At 35.7% G+C, this 18,776-nt stretch overlaps 1 protein-coding gene across 3 annotated transcripts in view; it reads left to right on the plus strand.

Moving 5' to 3' along the window:
- Window positions 1-18,776, plus strand: part of GABRB2 (gamma-aminobutyric acid type A receptor subunit beta2) — a 237,291-nt gene that overhangs the window by 62,375 nt on the left and 156,140 nt on the right. The window lies entirely within an intron of this gene.

The raw sequence follows: 18,776 nt of genomic DNA on the forward strand, positions 1-18,776 counted from the left end.
TGAGGATGTCCTTTCCTAATCCCTAATCCAGAGGAAATAGGCCTTGAAAATAAGGTAAACATGAGCAAACTGCTTCATTAATGGTTATGTTAAGCTTTTTAATTACATTCCTCATACCATAACCAGGAAGCGGCTACACAGTCTGCTGGAAAAAATGTCTCATTTTACAGGGATCTAAATGTGGGTTATTTGTTAACACACTGTAATATAGAGCAAATTGCTATTTTTAAATGCAGAACACTCAATATTTCTTTATTTCAATTTCCTTAAGGTTTGTAAATATTGCTGAGCTATTGTTATCAGTACACATGGAATTGAAATTGTTTGCTTCTCTTATTTTTAAATCAAATTCTTACTTCCATCTTCACTTACTTATTGGAAACAATCTTTCTATTTTTTGTGCTAAAAACTCTGGGTTTCAGTCATAAGTCAGTCAAATTCTTTATTTCAATTCATTGGTAAATTTGGATTTGGGTTACATGATCGATCTGAGTTTCCTCATATTTTCCAAGTTATTAAAGAGGACATCCTTCTTTAACTGCAACTTAAATATTTCCTCTCAAACCTAAGTGAATTGTAGTAGATTTTCACATTCTGCATATAGCCCACAACAGCCTAGCTATTCACATTAGCACCATGAAGGAGCAATTAGTTTGCAAGCTAAGCTTAATTTCCCTTCTTTTGAAAATGGCCCCATTGGGACCATACATTCAACAAATATTTATTGAGCATGCACTATACACAAGATACTATATTGGGTATTGAGAAAGATACATAAATAAAATTCTATTCCAGCTTTCATGGAACTTCTCTCTATTAAGAAAGCTAAACCATCTAGCCAAATGGCAATGTTATGAGGAAGAAAGAGAGAAATGTGCGAGAAAAGGACAGGTAGCTATATTTCACTAAGATACCACCTTTATGAATAATTGGAGAAGAAATAATCTTCACTGTTAGTCGCCCAGCACCTATACTTAGAGCACCACTCTTATGTCAAGGTTATATAGTCTTTATCCCTTGGTGGATCTGTATCCATAAACTAAATGTAGAACACTAACGAGCACCCTGCAAGTGCATATCACTGGTCACAATGAAAACCTTGTAAGAAAGTATAGATGGATTGGTGCAAATTCTGCTACTGATCTATTCATATTGGGTAAATGGAACCATCTTCACATATAAAAGACAATTATACAGCATAAGAAAAAGAAATATATAGAGAGAAGCGGAGAATGTGTCTAATATCTATTCCATTACACCATTTTTATTTTGTTAAATGTCTTGGGTTCTCAGTGTTGCTGCTTTTGCTGATCTTTAGGGGTTCGATATGGCTGAGATAAGTTAGTCATATATCTGAAATGGTAGAAAGACAACTCTTAGTTTATTGTTTTAAATAGCTTTCTTTGATCTTTTAAAATGACTGGTGACAATGTCATGTTGCAGTATTTATTCTGGATAAATGTGTATTCTAAACATTATAAAAATGAGGGGTTTCACTATGGGAAGAGGTAACAAAATATGTTATAAATTGTGGGTAATCAAACATTTTATTTTTCTTAGTTATATCCTATATCATTTTAATTTTTGTACATGTCAGCAATAAAATATGATGACAATGAATTGAAATTAACAAAAATAAGAGAAGAGGCTACACTTCCAGGGAATCAGCTGGAAATTGTTCCAAAATCAAATTTAATTTGTGAAAGAATATTGCTCAGCACCAGAGCAGGGGTGGGGAGTAGGGGGAATAAAGAGAAAGCCTCCATGAGGTACACATTTAAAGAGACCGACAAGGATGATGATAAGATGTATACTAACTGTGAACTTCAAAAAATTGGATTATGATCCTTTTCACTAACATAAGGTTGTTTATGGAGGAATTGGAGTTTGGCACTAATCTTTAGCAGACATTTAAAGCTGACCAGAGGAATACAACAATCTCTAGGAAAGGCTTTGACAATGAGAAAATAGGTGAAATGAGGAAGGAGAAAAAAATCTCAAATATAAGTGGAAGTTGCATACTTCCCTTTCGTCAAGTCATGTACTGAGGCTGCTCAGATTGTATACCACTTATATGGGAGCCTTTATGGCTTGAGGAAATAGGGACAAACCTCAGTCAAGACATTTCTGTGCAGGAAAAATACTTGAATATCTTGAAAAAAAAAGAAACTAGGATAGAGAGGCCATGGAATGGGATACCAGAATTTTAGAAATAGAAAAGAGTTTAGAGAATGGAAGCAGAATGAAAACTAGGATCAATCATAGTCTTAAGAGTTGCTAGTTAGATTTGAGGTTGAGTGACAGGCATAAAAGATGAAGTTTAATTGAACTTTTTCATTGAAATATTTAAGTTTTCCATATTCTACATTCAGTTGGCACCTATATGCCTTTGTTTTTATGCATAGCTATGTGTGGCTGGCCCTTTCTTCTAGATTCCACTAAATTTGTCTCTTGGATAGCTCCAACTATCATTGCTCTCCATGGTAACAGCCTTCTCTAAGTGTTGGTGAACAAAGATGGAGAGAAATTTTTAGAGATATTGAAAACTGTAGCAATGAAGAGGCATATATATATATATATATATATATAAATATATATATAAAGAGATATGAAGACTGGGAGAAGTAGAGTACAGTGGATTCATGTGGGTTGACCTGTACTAACCATATGAGTATGGACAAAACCTTTAACAGTATTTAGCTTCAGTTTCCTTGTTTGTAAGTTTGGGATAAAAATACTTGTACTAAATCATTTTATAGAGTTGTTATAAGGAAAGCCCTTTGTAAATTTTAAAGCATCAGGCTACAGAGAAGCATTCTATGGAGAGGCTTGTTACTCATTAAATCCACCTACAAAAATAGAAATATATTACTTAGAGTTCTGGAAAACAGATCTGTTTCCTTCCCTTCTTTGAGAAATTATTACTGTTGTTGCTGTTGTTCTTATAACAAAACATGTGACAGGTAAAACGGAATAATAAGTGGATGGAGAATCATCCTTCAAGTTAGGAATACCTAGGTTGAAGTTCTACCTGGTACTGACTATACGGTCCTGAGCAATTCATTTAACCTCTCCATGCTTCAGGAAACAATTACAGACTAAAAATTGCAGAGAAAGTATCAGTTTGCATTGGTAGTTTTTCCTTATGAGAAGTTTCTTATGCCAATGACATCACAAATCTGATTCCCTCCTCAAAAATTACAAATCACAATATTGCCTCTAATATTCTGCCTCCATGAATTAGCATTAGTGGGAAAGGCAGACATATAAACTATATTTGTTATCTCAATTACATATTATCTCAGGCACAGTGTGAAATTGGTTGGTGGAGGAAGGCATGTCCAAGAATGTTACAACATGCTATATTGGCTTATAGAGACAAAAAAATCAGAGCAATTTACTTCACTGTTGGAAATTTAATACCGACAAGTGTTGTCTTCTTAACCCTACAAGCTTCACTTATAATGGATGAGAAAAGGAAATCTAATTGAATTTTGGCTTTCTGGGGATTATTTAGATAAATTTGGACTACCCATTATGTTTCTATAAGATGTTAAACTGAGGAATGAATTTAAAAATTGCTATCACTTAGGCTTTCATACTTGTTTATTTTTTCAGTTGTTTAGAAAATGTGACTCAACATTGGTGATGAGTATAAGAGAAATTAGATTGAAACAGAATTCTTTGTTGCCAAAGACATGAACCTCCTTCCAATAAAATGCAGTTTTAAAACATAATACTTAATTCTATTATGCATGATGCATTGGCATCCTTTGTAATCACTGGAGGATTTAATCTGAGGCTTCCCTGGCTTCCCAGATAGATGAGATAAAAGAGAACCCTGGCTCCCAAAATGAGATGGTTGTCAAGAAGCAATCCCAAGTCAGCCAAGGAAGTAATTAGAAATTTTTAAGTACATTTAATAATAGGAAGATACAGGCATGGTTATAAGTAATAGGAAAGTAATTGTTGTATAAGGAAAGATGGAAAATTACTAAAAGAGAAGACAGTTTGAAGGTGTAAGCTCTTGGAGGAGACAGGAGATTCCAGGGTCAGAAGAAAAAGTAGAAGGACTGGCATTTGCAAAGAGAACATCATTTTTTCACAGAAATAGGAGCAATGGAGGAAAGAGTAAAGGCTGATATTGAGGTGATTTAATGTACAGAACTGGAAAATTAAAAACAATACTGAATTATCCCCTCACACCTGTCAGACTGACTAAGGTGACAAAAATAAAATGATAAATGCTGGAAGGGATGTGGGAAAATAGCTACACTAATGAGCTATTGGTGAAGGGATAAACTGCTCCAACCATTCTGGAGAATGATTTGGAACTATCCCTAAAAACCTATAAGACTGTGCATACCCTTTTGCCTAACAATTTTGCTATTAGGTCTATATCCCAAGGAGATAAATAAAGAAAATGTCTCATATATACAAAAATATTTTAGTGATTCTTTTTGTGGTGGCAAAGAATTGGAAACTAAGGGGATGTCTATCAATTGGGGAATGGCTAAAGAAGTCATGGTATATGAAGGTGATGGAATAAAATTGTACTGTAAGAAATGATAAAGAGACCAGTTTGGGAAGATTTTTGTTAAATAATGTTAAATGATATGAGCATAACCAATAGAACAATCTATACGATGGCAATATGTAAAGATAACCAATTGTGAAAGATTTAGTAGCTTTAATCAATACAATAAACCATGATAAATGTAAAGGACACATAATGTAAAACGCTACCTACTTGTAGTTAAAGAACTATTGGGCTCAGTACTCAGATTGAAGGATGTTTTCCTCTTTATTTTCCTTGCATTTTGGAAGGGGCATAGCTAATGCAGAAATAAGGCTATCATATTTCTTGTCTTCTCAGTGGATAAGGAAAGGGCACAAAGGAGGGAGAAAATTTGAAAGTGAAAATAAAATTCAGAAAGTGAACAAAAAATAGAGCATAGAATAGGGGATAAGAAAGAACTTAGATTGATGGTTTTAATGTTTTTTAGTGAAGCATTTTGTGAGTTACTATGCTGAGAAGTGTCATCTAGAGAGATGGTTTGCAATAGATTGTGAGTGGAATGAATAAAAGATCAAGGTTTAGCACTAGTATTCAGGGTCAAATTGAGATTATTATTCCCCTTTTTTTGCCTCAACCTTTACCTCAACCTACTACCCTATGTCTGTCTGGCTTTTCATAACTAAGCTTTTAGGGGAAAATGCTGTTCATACTTTGCCTATAAGTGACTTTAAAAATCATATAACCAGGGCAACCATGGGACAGACTGTATAGAACACCAGGCTTGGAGTTAGGAACTTGGGTTAAAATCTGGCCTCAGCCACTTCCTAGCTATGTGACCCTGGGCAAGTCACTTAACTCCATTTGCCTAGTTATTGCCTTTCTATCTGAGAGTTGTTAATGGGACATAAAGTAAGGGTTAATTTTTTTTAAAAAAGTCATGAAGTATGTAATATATATATATATATGTATATATATATATATAAACTGAGTTTTAGTAATTTTGTAATTTGCTCAAGGTAACTCAAATAATAAACACTGGAAGCAGAATTTCAATTCAAGTCCTCTTATTTCAAAGTCAATATTATTTCCACTGTACTATACAGCCTACTGCCCTCACTTTCTAGTTGAGAAAGCTGAGTCTCAGAAAGACTGGGTGACTTCCCTAAGGCCCAACAGATATTAAAACAACAGAATTAAAATCTGAACTCAGGTCATCTGACTTAAAATTCAACATTCTTTCTTCCATATTACACTGATTGTGACTGGATAATGAGACTTATGCAGCTTTTGAGACTGAGAATAATATATATTCACCTGGAAGCATTCAACACCCATGTCTAAGGTATAAACAAATCCTCCATTTTCATTTTCAATTAAGTGGAGGTTATATACAGGATGCCATCCTGGGTAGTCCTAGTCTAGGCTCCATATCTGAAGTCCTAAACACCTCTTTGGCAGAGTCTCCTTCTCCTGGTTTAGCGTGAGGAAAGACTTCAGGCAATATTCAGCAGTAAAACTGGACCTAATCACAGTGATAGATTATATTTGGATAGCAGTGACTTTCTGGAAAGCACACCAGCTGTTCTTTTCATTGTTCAGCAAGCACTGCATTAATGTACAACCTCCCAAGGGAGCAGTCAGGTGGTGGACTGGAAGATTTAGTAATATGAAAAAAGGGACTTTTATGTATAAAATGTCACTGGCTGAGCTGGACAATTGACAGCCTTCTTGTAATTCAGTTTGTCCAAAAGAATATTTGGAATAGGAATTGCAGAGACTCATTTCCATGCCCAGTTTTTCCATCATTCTTTGGTATGAAAGCAATTTTGTTACAAGAAAGAGAACCCTGTGCTATTAATATTCTTGCTTGGAAAAAAATTTGAGAAATTGTGAAGATTGTTGGTCAGCCGTAGATGAAACACAGATTCATGTTTGAGCAGGTATAAATTATATTCCCATGTCTGCCACTAACTAGCAGTGTGATGATGAACAACTCATCTTCTGGGAATTTCAATTTCTTCATGGACAAGGTGATATCTACGGTTCCTTCCAGCTTTGAGATTCGTTATTTATATGATCTATTAAATGGGAAATTTTTTCCTAGAATCCCTGACAGGTTACTATTTACCCTTTGTCTAATGGTTGGTTACAAAGTAGGTCCAAATGTAGTCCCTTAATCCTGGCATATAGATGACATATATTCAATTGACTGAAGGGATGATGCCTTTCTTTCCCTTTTCTACCTATTTATACTATGACTGTAATCACAAATATACTTCTAGTGCTGCATAGTATATGATCTAAATATCGGAAAATGCATCTCACAGCATAAAAAATATCTGTCTAGTTAGCTATGTAGCTAGCCAGCTATTCAGTCTATCTGTCTACATACTACATTTATCCTAAGCTAGTGGAAAGAAGTAAATCTGAGAAGAAATAAAGGGCATCCTAGAATATGAAGATAATCCTTGAATAGGAATTGGATGAGGTTGTGGGATATAGTGAATAGAATTCTAGAAATAGAGTCAGGAAAATGAGGTTAAAGTCCTCCACATGACCTTTGCTTATTCTGTGATGTGAGGAAAGTCACTAATCCTCAATTATGCCACAGAACTTCATTCAATTCCTATTCTAGGAGTACCTTATTTTCTTCTTATAGTTACTTCTTTCTGGGACAGACTTATCCATGAGAGCAGAGAGACTTGGAACCCCAGGAGGCTGAAGAATGCAGAGTTTGGGTGCAGATATAGGACCAAGAGGGGCTGCCCACAGCAGACATGGCAGAGACTGGAAAATAGGCTCAGGGCAAAAACTGCTCTGTAGCTTGATACACAGAGATCTGCCTCCCCTCCTCATTCAGACTTCTGGCTTGGCAGGGAAGAAAAAAAACAGCAATGGCCACTAATAGCCCAGAACTACAATCTACAACTACCAAAAAAAATAAGAAAAAACTCTGATCCTAGATAACTTTTATGTTATCCCCAACTAGAGAGGAGATATCAGAGGGTGAAAAATAAGCAAACATATCTAAACTTTCCTAAAAAAAATGGAAATTGGTCACAAGCTATCTAGGAACTAAAATTGGAATTCTAGAACAAGTAAGAAAGATAGGAGAAGGGGGCAGCTGGGTAGCTCAGTGGATTGAGAGTCAGGCCTAGAGACAGGAGGTCCTAGGTTCAAATCCAGCCTCAGATACTTCCCAGCTGTGTGATCCTGGGCAAGTCACTTGACTCCCATTGCCCACCTTTACCACTCTTCCACCAAGGAACCAATACACACAGAAGTTAAGGTTTAAAACAAGAAAAAAGAAAAAAGAAAGATAGGAGAAACTTGGCACGAAAAGTGGGAAATAGTGCAAAAAGAAAATAACCTTTTAAAAGATAGAATCTCTGACATGGAAAAAGAAGCTCAGAAATCAAATGAAATGATAAGCAAATTGGAGACGAGAATTGACCTGCTGGAAGCCATGAAAAGCAGAGTAGACCAAACTGAAAAGGAAAATCAAAAGATCATACCTGAAAATCAGTCTTTAAAGACCAGAATTGGGCAGGTAGAAACTAAAGATCTCACAAGACAGCAAGAATTAATAAAGCAAAGTGAAAAGTATGACAAAATAGAAGGAAACATGAAATATTTCATTGAGACAATGACTGACATTGAAAACAGGTCCAGGAGAGACAATTTGAGAATCATATGTCTACCTTAAAACCTAGAAATAAATTGAAACCTTAACATCATACTACAAGGAATTATTCAAGAAAACTACCCTGATATTCTTGAACAAGAGGGTAAAACAGACATTGAAAGAGTCCTTAGACCATCTTCTACACTAAATCCTCAAAGACAACCCCTAGGAATGTAATTGTCAAATTCAAGAACTTCCAAGCTAAGGAGAAAATATTATAAGAAGCCAGAAAAAGACAATTCAGATATCAAAGAGCACCAGTCAGGATTACACAGGATCTGGAAGCCTCCACACTAAAGGACCAAAATGTCCTTTATATGATATTCAGAAAGACAAGAGAATTGGGTCTACAACCAAGGATCACCTACCCATCAAAACTGACATACTTCCAGAGAAAAGTATGGGCATTTAACAAAATAGAGGATTTCCAAGTATTTGTAAAGAAAGGACCAGAAATAAATGAAAAGTTTGATGTCCAAATAGAAAATTCAAGAGAAACATGAAAAGTTAAATAAGAGAGGGAAAAATTTTAAGGGATTCAGTAAAGTCAAATTGTTTATATTCTTATATGGAAAAATGATAGTTGTAACTCTCAAAAACAACTATTTGAGAGTTTTAACTCTCAAAAACTATCATAATAGTTAGAATAATTATTCATAGGTAGAGGTTGGGTTACTAATTGGTTTAAGATGATATGTAAAAGAAGAAGGAGGGTAATAGAAGATGGCACCAAGAGAAACTTGAAGGAATAAGAAAAATTATATAAATTATACCACATATGAAGGTGAATGGGATGGGGAGGGGAGGAATACTATTATCAGAAGGAGAGGAAGAGAATGCTAATAGGTAATACTTAAACCTTATTCACAGTGGAATCAATTCTGAGAGGGAAGAACATCTAGATCAATTGCAGTATCGAATTCTATCTTATCCTTCAGGGAAGTTGAGAGGGAAAAAGCAAGGGGAGAGTGGGGCAGGGAGTACCAAAAGGGTGGAAAGGAGAGGGGGAATGGAATTTAATAGACCCTAAAGAATAGTAAGAAGGGAATAAAAAGGAAGTGGGTGGGGATCGAAGTAAAATAAGGGTGGGGATTAGAGGAACTGATTAAAAGCAAAAACACTGGTGTAGAAGGAAATAGTGAAAGAAGAAAGGGCAAAACTAGGAGAGGAAATCAAAATGATGGGGAATACACAGGTGGTAATCATAACTCTGAATGTGAATGGGATGAACTCACCCATAAAATGGAAGCAAATAGCAGATTGGATTAGAAACAAAAATCCTACCATATGTTGTCTACAAGAAACACACACTAAAAAGGTAGACATGCACAGGATAAAGGTAAGAGGCTAGAGCAAAATTTATTGGGCATCAATTGAGAAAAAGAAGGCATGAGTCTCAATCATGATATCTGACAAAGCTAAAGTAAAAATAGATCTGATTAAAAGAGATAGGGAAGGTGTTTTGATAAAAAAATAAACAATATAGACAATGAGGAAATAGCAGTACTCAGTATCAAATCAGTAGCATTTGATGATGTAGGCATCAAATGGTATAGCACCCAGATTTTTAAAGGAGAAACCATTGAAACTTAAGGAAAAAATAGATAGTACAATTATACTAGTGGGAGACCTGAGCCTTCTTTTATCAGATCTATGTAAATCAAACCAAAAATTAAATAAGAAAGAGGTAAGAGATGTGAATTAAATCTTAGAAAAATTGCAGTTAATAGATATATGGAGAAAAATAAATAGGGACAAAAAGAAATATACCTTCTTTTCAGCAACACATGGTACATTCACAAAGACTGATCATGTACTGGGGCATAAAAACATTATAAACAAATGCAAAAAATGTAAAAATAATTTCAAAAGGAACTCTAATAAATCTTATCGAGCATATGTTTTTCAAATAGTTTCCAACTCTGCTTTTATTTAGCCTGTCTACATTGATTCAAGTTATTTTCTAAACACTCAAGTAATTGTCATCATAATAAATTCAATGTTAGTGATAGCAATCTTGGCCAAAATATACCCAACTGTAAATCAAGAATATTCTAGACATTACATAGACACACAGAACTTATAGAGATATAATTTAAAATGACACTTTTAACATCTGAATCAGTGAGATAAAAATAGTTTTTTTCAAATTTCTGATCTCTGGAAGATAATAAATGAAAACAATAGATCAGGAGACAACATTGGTACTAGCTTTGCTATAGCCACCATGGTGTGTACCTCCTTTTGGATATGTTTCCTCACCCATAAAAGGAGTGAGTTAGACAAAATAACATTGAAATACCCCTTTGAGCCCTAAAATTCTATGATTTTGTAATTTAAGGTATAATTTAATTTAAGACTAAGACTCTGGCTTATTTTAGGGGGCAATCACCCAACATTTATATAGCATGTTACTTTAGAAAATGAAACTTGTTTGCTTACAATATTCTAATTTAACAAGAAATAAATAGAAGTCCTTGTAACTCAAGTTTGTCAAAATAGAAGCTGGATTGAAACATTTATTGATAGCATTTTTAGGGACAACAGGGATATAGTTACATACTATCAAAAGAAGCTCAGTCAAAATTAGTCATGGACATTTATTTACACCATGGCCGTTCATAGGAAGATAAATCAATGCCATCAAGTTTATATTCTAAGTGGGGGAATGACCTGTATCAGTGATGGTAAACCTATGGCATGGGTGTGCAAGAAGCCACACAGAGTGTGTAATGACATTTTGCGATGCAATATGAAAAGCAAAATGATTGACAGCTGTTTAGAAACTTGGAAAGAGCTAAGCTTGACAAAGCCTGGCAGTTGCAAATTCAGTTGATGGAAAAAGTATAAAAGCAAGATTTAAAGGGAGACAGGGTTCTCAATTTTGAGACAGGGCTTGATGGGATTGGTTGGGCTTAGGTAGGCCAAAAAGTCAACTTTAGATACCAGCAACCAGCACTGATCACTTCCATAGTCTCAGATCCTGTGATATCCTTTACTGGATATTCTGATTTAATTCGCTGATCAAGAAGAAGTAACATCATTCACTATCAAATAACTTGGTTCAGGTTGAACCTGTCTGGCTCTGCCAGGCTAGCTACTGGCAGACTAACCATCAACAACTAACAAGCTTGAATATCCTGATTACCATCAATTTGTACACCATCTGATCATCAATAGCTTAGGCCAAGGATCTCCCATACCCCTCTTTACATCATTCCCTGCTTCCCTCCCTAAAACCTGTTGTTATTAAATCTTTAAACTTACATAAAGTGAATGTTATTATTACTTCAGGGATTAGTGAACATATCCTTAGATACTTGAGGGAAGAAGGAGATTCCTTTCAATTGCAAAGGTTCAAACCTTAGTCAAACAGTGTTATCCATATTAAGCCAGGACAGGCAGTTAGAAACAGCTGCATGTTCTTAACCATAGATTCTTCACTTGACTACCTGTCTTGGGACACTGTTATACTGAAGTTGAGTGTAGTAGATTCATTATAAATATAGTCCTGTGGAGTCTTTTTGTGTTTCACTACCACAACTTGTGTGTTACACTTAGGGATCTTCCCCACTCATTCAGCTTCAGTCCTCATAACACCAGGCACTTATAACAAGTGCTTTATGTGGGCACTTTCCCACCCTCCCTCCCCTTCCCCCTATACTACTCCAAACCCTCAAATTAGTTACTAGAAAGGTAGAGGGACTTGGGTGGAGTTCCTCCCTTAACCCTCTCCACTTCACCTGATGGCACTTTTTACATTTCTTGCCCCTCTGCCCAGCACTCCAATGAAAGCGGACAGGGGTTAAGATGGGCAGCTTACAGGTGGCATAGTTTAGAGGGGAACAGAGAGCTTAGACCACTCCCCTCCTCCTCTCTACACTCATTGAGGACATTCCTTACTTCATCCTCCCTTCCTTCCAGCAGCCCAATTGGAATGCTTCCTCCCTCCCCTGTGTGGGGTAAGAGGACCCAGCATGTTGGGGGCACTCAGTCTGCCAGGTGGGGTTGTGGTGCGGCCCAGCACTCCATTACTGAGCCCTTTTTATTGGTCAAGAGACTGAGACCTAAAGAGATTAAATGACCTTTCCAAGGTCACATGGTAATTGTTAGAGTCAGTAAGCAAATTCACATCTTGGGACACCATGTTCTTTGTTCTTTCAGTGCAATAGAAGTGTAATAGTAAGAGAACCAAAATAGGATTTGAGTGAGGCTGAGGGGCATAATGGATAGTATGTTGGAATTAGAATCTGAGAAACTTAATTCAAATCTTCCCCCTTACTTATACTAGCTGTGTGACACAAGGCAAGTCAATAACCCTCACTTGTGAAATAAGAATGCTAATATTTACTGTAGTAACTACTTCCTGGTACAGTCATAAAGATCTAATGAAATCATGTATGTAAATTACTTTGTAAGCATTAAATCACATATGCACATCATTTATCATCTGCTTTTCCATGTTAACTCTAATTGTTTACACATGTTTCAGTTTTGTCATGGGTTAAATAGGAATAATTTTAGTTGTCCTATTGACATAAAACTGTTATAAATATCCTTGAGATTAATGGTTGAAAAGTAATGGAAAATTAAAAATAAAACATAGTGGTAGTTCTGTATTTGAGAAATTCTTAATGAGGTATTTACAGAGTTTATTCAGCCTGGTGTCAAAAGGCAGACCCCCCCTGATACAGTTCATCTACCTATGAGCATCTGTACAGAGTCTTTGTCCTTGCATATGGGCTCTGAATTTTAAAAATCTAGATATTTGTGGGAAAAGGTCTCACCTAGGGAGACTCTGTAGGAAACTTCTTCCTTCCTGAGAACCTTTTCTAACAGAATGGTCTTCTAATTGGTCCCCTTGCTTTGATTCTCTACCTTTTTAACTACCCTCCATGTAACAGCATTTAGTAAATGTTTATTGGCTGACTAGCTATGTCTGAATACTATTCTTTGGTCTTACATAGGTCTGAACACCATAATCTTAGAAGAATAAGCACCACATGTAACCCAGAAGGCAATGGCAAGTTGTATACTGATTGGATGTAGACTCTAGTATATTGGCAATGATGTCTTCTTGGATTAGTAGCAGTTTAAAATATATTATTAAGAATCTGTAAGCAGCAGTTAAACATAGTAGATAGAGTGCTGGCCTTGGAGCAAGAAATATCTGGGCTCAAGTCCCACTCTCAACAGGTACTGCCTGTGTGACCCTAATAAAATCACATATTCTCTCAATGTTCTAGGAAATTTTTCAAAACTAAATTGTTGAGTATCATTGCACAGTGGAAGTTTCTTATGCTGGCATTGGGGGAGGAGAAGGGATTATCTACACCAAAGAAATCACAGACCCAATCCCTATATCTATCAAGAACATTTGTGGAGGACCTGGGATCAAATATGTTCTCAGACACTTCTAGCTGTGTGACCCTGGACAAGTCACTTAATTCCAACTGCTTAGCCTTTCCCACCCTTTTGTCTTAGAATCAACATTCCAAGATAGGTTTTAGGATTTTTTTTAAGAATGTGTCAGTCAATAAGCATTTATTAAGCACCTACTATATGTCAGAAACTATTAATTTCAGGAGATACAAAGAATTGCAAAAAAAAAGTCTCTGGGGGTGCAACTAGATGACTCAGTGGAGATATGGGCCCAGAGATGGGAGGTCCTGGGTTCAAATCTAACCTCAGACACTTCCTAGCTATGAGACCCTGGGGAAGTCACTTAACCCCCCATTTTCTAGCCTTTACTGCTCTTCTGTCTTGGAACCAATAACATAGTATTCATTCCAAGATGGAAGTAAGGGTTTTAAAAAAAAGATAGTCCTTGCTTTCAAGGATGTCACAGTCTAATGAAAGAGATAACATACAAAATAGGTATTAATCAAGGTATATGCAAGATGAATTGGTAGGAAAATCAATAGAGGAAGACTCTAGAATTAAGAGTGATCAGAAAAGAGCTCCTGTAGAATGGATTTTAATGGGGACTTCTAGATACCAGGAAAATCAGGAGGCACCTTTTCAAAGAATGTCAAGGAGGCTAATGTCATTGTATCATAGAGTAAATTGGAATGAGTAAGGTGTACAAGGCCTGGAAAGGTGGGGTTGATTGAGAGGTATAGTTCTGAAAGGCTTTGAACACAAACAGGATTGAAAATTTGATCCTGGAGGTGATGAGTGATATGAAAAGAAAAGTAGCTATGTAGCAAGAACAAATGATCAGAGGAAGTGCTTTCTCAAGATCTGGGGGAAATGACAGAATATGCTTTTGAAACAGCCATTTTCAATTCCTATTTTGAGTTGAAGAACCTGATTGCCTTGATATTTATTTTTAAAAGTCACAATTGAAAGGGAGTAAGAAATGCTCAAAGGTCATGCAAAGAATGCTTCCCTAGAAAAGCAGCTTCTTTGCTGCTTTTGCACAGTCATGTTTGCAATAGTATCCATGGAATACAAAAAAGAAAAAACTGGGATAAAGACTCCGTATATTGAGTACTCTCTCTGAACAAGTATGGAAAGAAATGCACAAGAGTTCTACAAGCTGAGAAACATCTATATATCATTTCTATATGGTGCACACCCACATCATTGTGCTAGGGATATAGTAAAGAATCTGAGAGTAAAGGCTAAATTTAATCATTTTTCATCTGTCCAAAATTGTAAAAAAAAGAGAGAATATAGTCTTTAATTTCAAAAGAGAAAGTCCACATAAGTTGTTTCCCAACTTGGACATTTTATGATTTAATGATTTTTGAAAGATTATAGTCTAATGAATGTTTCAAGAATCTGCCTTCTCTACTGTAAGTAAAGTGGAAGATATGTTCTTTCTTGATTTTTTTCAGACCAGCACTCATTTAAGGACATACTTCCAACTTCTCACACCAGGTATTAATTCATTTAAAATTAACTGCTTGCCTTTTGATTATCTAGGGAGACTGTGACATCATGCATCCTTACACCACCTGTACATAATATTAGATCTGAAGCATGTCACTTTTCATTAAATGCTAACATTCTTAAGATAAAATTCAGCAGGGAGCAGAAAGCAATTCCACAACCACCTGCTATGTTCTGTCACTAGAAAGATGAAAAAAGAAGAGGTTAGTACCTAATGTACTTAGACAATAAGGTTTTATTAATTTTACCCTCGTTCTGCTAGGAAAATATTGGTTCCAGAGTGTAAGGCAAATAAATAACTACAGTAAAAGCACACAAATGAATCCTATTCTATCTAAAATTAATGCCATGTTAATTTACAATCTATTGTTCATAATTGTTTTTTCTTACTTAATCAGCTGGCATAATGAAAATGAGTGAAGACTTGTAGATAATTTACAATCTCAGGAAAGAGAGAGGGAGGGCTGCCTCAGACCTAGGCAAACCACACCATAGCATTATTTTCTCCAACTATAAAATATTTCTGATCTGTAAGTCCTTTTCTTCTTGCCTTCCAGAACCATCTTAAGAATAAATGAGAGGTTTCTGCATTACATATTTTGACCTTTTGAATACAAGAAGAGATTTCTTAAGATTTCCTCCATTGGTTTTCTTTCCAGTCATATCAAAAATAAATTTTTTAAAGCTATTGTAGTTTTAGAACTACTTTAATTTTGCTTATAAACCATATACTACTAGTCAGTGGATCCCATGTGTTGCATGACTGGAGTTGTTTTTAGGTGTCCTGATGTGCCATCAGCTTCAATAGAATGGCAATTGGATTTGTTACATGAATACTTTAAGTTTGAAGGAGCAGTCACAAGGAAGATGAATGATTCGCTGATTCATTCATTCTAAAGCAAAAAAGCAACCAACTGTGAGCCAGTTAAATATCTGGATTATGTATTATGGGCATCAAGATAAAACATAATGGTATCTTAGAGTGGCCACTGAGTCATTCTCTGAAAAGAACAAAACCATTTAAGTCTTTTGGGGATATGCTATTCATAACTCTTCTGACTACTTGTATACATAATCCATTTAGAGTAAATAGACCTATCTCAAAGGATATAGTTGTGACTACTTGTATACATAATCCATTTAGAGTAAATAGACCTATCTCAAAGGATATAGCTGTGAGTTTTATAATAGTGTGGGATCCATATTGCTGAGAGGGGTTCAAACTGTAGAGATGGGGTGCAAGTTACAGCACAGAATTCCATAGTGACCTGCAGAACTCTAAGAGAGTTAGAGGCAGTTAGAAGCAGTTGGAATCCTGGTATAAAGAGGTAGGACACCTGGCTTGCAAGCTCTTAGGTCTGAGGTCTTGGGTCTTGAGTCTTGATCCTGATTTGGGGGCTATCTCTGAAAGCTGTGTGGCTCTGAGCTGAGCCATTCAGTCTCTGACAGTCAAACCTGTTTTACTTTGGTTAGACCTTTCAACAGTATCACTGTTTACCTTAGTTTAGCTATCTAGTTTTAGAAGAAGAATATTTATAGGGTTAGAGAGCAGATCAGCCATTCAAGATACATTTCCCCCTTTGGGGGGAGGAGCTGCTTTTGACATAACTGTTTAGGTAGTTTTTTCCTTATCTATCAATCCTGAACCATTTCCCCTTCCCATTCCTAGATATCATTAAACCCTTATCAATTAGGAACAGTGTCTGGATATAGATATTTTGGGGGTATATTCACAACCTCCATAAGCTAAATTCCTCTTACTGGTGTCCCTGAAGTTAATTCTAATCTCTGAGCCAGTGAGCTTTTAAGACATCAAACTTCACCAATTCTATCATGTGGGGAAATAATTCAGATAAAGATATCATCATAAGGAGTTTAGCATTTCCCCAATTACCATTTTGGCCCAGAAGTGATTGTCCACCATTACCAAGCTGTTAACTGACTTTCCAACTCCTTAGTGGGAGGGGGAAGGTGAAGGAGCCCTTTAGTAAGCTCCTGCCCCTCCCCTTCAGTGAAGCCTGACTGTGTGGGTGTGTCTCTCCAAAGACCTGAGATTAGGGAGACTTGGTTGTTACAGACCCTTGTCATCTTACAGTTTCCCTAATCCTACAATAGTGAACTATTGAGATCATGAGAAACTAATTCATCAGGGTCAGAAACAAGGATCATATATTCAAGTAAGGACACCCTTAGTGGGTGATTAAATTGATTGTTACTGCTATTTTAATTACTGCTTATTCCCATTTTTCTAAAGATATTTACCTATGCAGAGAGGTTGTAGAATAAGAAGATGCTGTTTCCATGAATGAAATCCTAAATATGCGATAAGCATTACATCATATTTCAAATGGAAACTTTATTACTTCTATCATGTATTCCTATCCCTTTGCTAAAAAACTAGATTATGCTAGTGCCTTCTTTCCATAATAATTTTGTATTTAGTTTAAATTTGCCTTATGTGTATGATATGTGTATATATCTTTTACTCAAAAAAATGTAAACTCTATTAAGATCAGGGACTGTTCATTTTATTTCTTTATGCCTTTAACAGTCTAGGTATGAAAGTAAATAGTAAATGCATAATAAATGTTCCTTAATTGGTTGATTAGAATACTGATTCTTTTTCTAGACTTACCAAGTCTGGTTATTTACCAAAAATCAGGAGACAGGAAAAACTCAGAAATAGATCAATGGGAACAAATTGTAATGAGTCAAATAGCTATTGGACAGTTTTATCAGTTTCTTCTTAGTCAAGGAAAATAGAAAATGGCATATCTATCCCCATATCCTAGTATAATTATCAGGATTAAAGGTAGAAAGAACATAATGAAAATATTGGAAGAAAGGCGACAAAAATCCAGACTTTCTAAAAGAAATTAGTGTAGTCTAATGTGGTACCACCTTCATGTAGATGAAGAGTTCAATTTTCCAATCTTATGGATCAATGAAAAGGACTTTTTCTTCTAATCTAATCTAATCAATCTAATGAAACTTTTCCCTTTGTTTTATTCTCAGTAGCAATGGAGAGACCCCTTGATTCTCTGAAGAGTTTCTTTTCACATAACAATCTATGTTGTTCAGTTTTTTTCAGCCATGCCTGACTCTTTTTGACCTTATTTGGGGTTTTCTTGGCAAAAGTTTATGATTTCCTTCCCCAGATCATTTTACAAAAGTGGACCCAAGGCAAACAAGGTTAAGTGACTTAATCAGAATAACATAACTAGGAAGTGTCTGAAACCAGAATTGAACTCAGGAAGATGAGTACTCTTGACTTTAGGACCAGCATTCTATCCACTATACTACCTAGCTTCTCCCACTATAAAATGGGGAGATAACCTTTTTTTTAATCACTACTTATATCCCTAACTTCTAAATAGCATGAGTTAGCAATAATTCCAGAAGTGGAGAGAATGAGAAATTTATTCTTCTGAAACTCATTTCTAAGGAAATTAGCAAGTGTCACAGTCATTGGCAGGCCCTGGGAATAAACAAACAAGTTCAAAACTTTGCTACGGGTGGGAAGTAATATGAAGAGATGTATAAAAATGTATACTGTGAAGAAAAATATATACAAATATGCCCATATGTGTATTTTCTCTGTATATAAATTAGACATAAGATGATTTGTCTGGGGAAGGACTAGCATCTAGTTGGTGGCAGTGAGCTAGAGGAAGA

Source organism: Gracilinanus agilis, chromosome 2, assembly GCF_016433145.1.
Source record: "Gracilinanus agilis isolate LMUSP501 chromosome 2, AgileGrace, whole genome shotgun sequence".
Classification (NCBI taxonomy): domain Eukaryota; kingdom Metazoa; phylum Chordata; class Mammalia; order Didelphimorphia; family Didelphidae; genus Gracilinanus; species Gracilinanus agilis.